Genomic DNA, 4,315 nt, shown 5'->3' on the forward strand with positions numbered 1-4,315 from the left:
ATTTTATGCTCTGCTCAGTATTCAGGCTTTTTAGGTCAGTGACTTTATTCTCTTATTCTACCTTTTCACCTTGGATTGCTCCAAATTTATGGAAATCTTCCTTTTTAACTGCTTAAATGTTCTGAGTTACCTCTCTTTCCTTTCTTAGCACAAACTCTTTGTGTCTTTTGATATTGGCTTTGAGAACTCTAATATCTGACAGCAATCCACTCATTTGCCTTTGCATGTTTTTTCACATGGCAATGAATTTACCCAAACTATTGGAACCAAGCCTTTGGATAAAGTCAAACTATAGGTTCCAAGCTTTTGGGAGTCACTTCCATTTCCTGAAGTTCTCATTCAATGTTTCTTTTCAGTTTCATTGGTACATTACAAGGACTTGAAACACTATTTTCTTCTCAGAATCATTGGCAATAAGATATTTAAGATCTTCAAAGAGTCCACCTCATCAAACACTCCATGTATATTTAGAACAGATTTTTTTTTTGTTTTCGATTGGAGGGCACTTTTAGTAGACAATAGACAATAAATAGGTGCAGAAGTAGGCCATTCTGCCCTTCGAGCCTGCACCACCATTCAATATGATCATGGTTGATCATCCTTAATCAGTATCCTGTTCCTGCCTTATCTCCATAACCCTTGATTCCACTATCCTTGAGAGCTCTATCCAACTCTTTCTTAAATGAATCCAGAGACTGGGCCTCCACTGCCCTCTGAGGCAGAGCATTCCACACAGCCACCACTCTCTGGGTGAAGACGTTTCTCCTCATCTCTGTCCTAAATGGTCTACCCCGTATTTTTAAGCTGTGTCCTCTGGTTCGGCACTCACCCATCATCGGAAACATGTTTCCTGCCTCCAGAGTGTCCAATCCTTTAATAATCTTATATGTCTCAATCAGATCCCCTCTCACTCTTCTAAACTCAAGGGTATACAAGCCCAGTCGCTCCAGTCTTTCAGCGTAAGGTAGTCCCGCCATTCCAGGAATTGACCTCGTGAACCTACGCTGCACTCCCTCAATAGCCAGAATGTCTTTCCTCAAATTTGGAGACCAGAACTGCACATAGTACTCCAGGTGTGGTCTCACCAGGCCCTGTACAGCTGCAGAAGAACCTCTTTGCTTCTATACTCAATCCCTCTTGTTATGAAGGCCAGTATGCTATTAGCCTTCTTCACTGCATGCTGTACCTGCATGCTTACCTTCATTGACTGGTCTACAAGAACACCCAGATCTCTTTGTACTACCCCTTTACCTAAATTGATTCCGTTTAGGTAGTAATCTGCCTTCCTGTTCTTACCACCAAAGTGGATAATCATATATGTATCCACATTAAACTGCACCTGCCATGCATCTGACCACTCACCTAACCTGTCCACGTCACCCTGTAATCTCCTAACATCCTCCTCACATTTCATCCTGCCACCCAGCTTAGTATCATCAGCAAATTTGCTAATGTTATTACTAACACCATCTTCTATATCATTAACATATATTGTAAAAAGCTGCGGTCCCAGCACTGATCCCTGCGGTACCCCAATGGTCACTGCCTGCCATTTCGAAATGCAGCCATTTATCACTATTCTTTGTTTCCCATCAGCCAACCAACTTTCAATCCAAGTTAGTACTTTGCCCCCAATACCATGCGCCCTAATTTTGCTCACTAACCACCTATGTGGGACTTTATCAAAAGCTTTCTGAAAGTCCAGGTACACTACATCTACTGGATCTCCCTTGTCCATCTTCTAATCTTCAGTGAAGTCTATGCACCTCATGATTTTGAAGTATTGTTCAACTATGTTCTTTCAACTTTTCAGGAACATTCAGATATATGATGTTATTCTATGGTCCAGCTTGATGTTTCAGGTTCAGATTTATTTCTCACCATCTTCTTAATCTGAATGGTTCTGGGAAATGTCAGATCCATATTTTTGTGCAATTGTAAGATTCCTATGCTTGGTATGAAAAAGTATTGTTTTCTTTCTCATTTATACTGTTGCTTTGCCTCTGCTAATTTCTATGCAATTTTTTTTCATTATTTAGTATACCTTTTCCCCAAGGTTGACTTTTCCACAACCTCTGAAATTCGATGCATATGTGTGATTTCCTTCTGGAAAATTTCAAACCAGCGCCCCCAGGAAAACATATAGACCAAATACTGAACTACAGAAGCAATCATCCCAGCACCCACAAATGAACCTGCATTAGAAAATTATTTCAATGAGCCACGACACACCACAGCACAGAGGAACTACAAAGAGCAGAGGAAAATCTCATATACAACATATTCCAAAAGAATGGGTACCCAATGAACACAGCCTGCTGAATTCTCAGCAACAAACCCAAACAAGCAGACAAAAAACATTCCAGAAACCCTAGCCACTCTCCCCTACATCAAAGACATCTCAGAAATGACTGCCAGACTATTCAGACCTCTTGGCATCATGATAGCTCACAAACCCACCAACACACTAAAACAGCAGCGAATGAACTTAAAAGACCCTATACAGACAACAAGCAAAATAAATGTCATTTACAAAATGCCTTGCAAGAACTGTAATAAACACTACACAGGGCAAACTAGGCAGAAAACTAGCCACAAAAAGACATGACTCACTATCACTAGTATTCTTACATACAGATGAGGAAGAACATCACTTCGACTGGGACAAAAAATCCATCCTAGGACAAGCCAAACAGATACACACATGAGAATCCTAAAAGCATAGCATTGCAACAAACACATCGACTTGGACCCCATTTACTACCCTCTCAGAAAATGAACTGAAAATGACATTACCACAGGAAATGACATTACCAACCCAAGGAAACCTAAATAGAAAGGTCATAACACCAATGCTTCATCAGAGGCTCACTGATGATGTTACCCAGTATGGTGATGAAACATCTGAAAATGAACCTTCCAGCTCAGTGAGCAAAATTACATCCAGATTGCCTTCTGTATGTGAATTATTAGTCATCCACAACTCTGGCACATCTTTCTCTATGTTTAGTGTTCATTCTTTCATTACTGTTTAACGCATCAATACTGTTGCCTTTGCCTGGACATAACTAAAGAATAGCCATATGAGTCGTTATTATCTTCAGCCTTTGTTTCAGGCAAAAGCCTTCATCAGGAATATGGGGGTAGGACAGGAGGAGGCTGAGAGATAACAAGGAGGGGGGGGGGGGGTTGGTGGGGGAGGCAATAGTCAGAGTCAAAACCTGTAGTGCTATTAAAGCTCAGCAAATCAGACAGCATCCAAAGAGCAAGAGAGTCGACACACGCATCCCCACTGTGCTGTGGCTGACCACTTCTAAGCCCCCTCCCATTCCACCAAGGACATGGAAGTCCTGGGCCTCCTCCACTACCATTCCAAGCCACCTGACATCTGGAAGAAGAACGCCTTCTCTTCCTCACTAGTTTCCAAACCTCCCCTGCCCCCACCTCATATCAGATTCCTGATGAAGAGCTTTGGCTCGAAACATTGACTCTCCTGCTCATTGGATGCTGCCTGACTGGCTGTGCTTTTCCAGCACATTTTTTGATCTCCAGCATCTGCAGTCCTCACTATCTCATATCAGATCCAACTCGCACCACCCTCTTGACCTGTCACACCTGTCCAACTTCCCTCCCGCCAACCTATCACAATTACCCCACCACCTGCATCCACTTTCTCCTTCCCAGCTACCTCCGCCCCCCACCCTCCTATTTATCTCTCAGTCCCCTTCCCTACCCCACATTCCTGATGAAGGGCTTATGCCAGATGCGTCGACTCTCCTGGTCCTGGGATGCTGCTGTGCTTCCTCAGCACCTCACATCTCGATCAAGCTACGAAAGCCTGTGATTTCACACAAACTATGTTGAACAAAGGGTCAGTTTGACTTGAAACGTCAGCTCTTTTCCCTCCTTACAGATGCTGCCAGACCTGCTGAGATTTTCCAGCATTTTCGCTATGTTGGACTATAACCTGGTATCGTGTGACTTCTCACTCTGGATTCGGAAGAACAGAATGGATTTGAAATAAACTTTAAACAGTGGAACTCAAAAGTTTTGAGTGGGAGTTTGTCCATACTACGTTATCCCCATTGGAACGGCGAGACCATTTTCAAATCAAGAACCCCAATTTCGTATTAGGGAAAACTTTGATCTCGGCTCTCGCTCTCTCTTGGCCACATCAGTAACATCCTACCTTTCGGACCAGCTGGGCTTCGGGCTCAGCGCACCCTGTTTGGTGTTCCCAGGCCGCCCCGCCCCGAGGGTGTGGTCCTATCCACATCATGGAGCACCCACCGACCAATCGGAGTAGGGCTGCGGA

This window comes from Chiloscyllium punctatum, chromosome 3, assembly GCF_047496795.1.
Source record: "Chiloscyllium punctatum isolate Juve2018m chromosome 3, sChiPun1.3, whole genome shotgun sequence".
NCBI classification, from domain to species: Eukaryota; Metazoa; Chordata; class Chondrichthyes; order Orectolobiformes; family Hemiscylliidae; genus Chiloscyllium; species Chiloscyllium punctatum.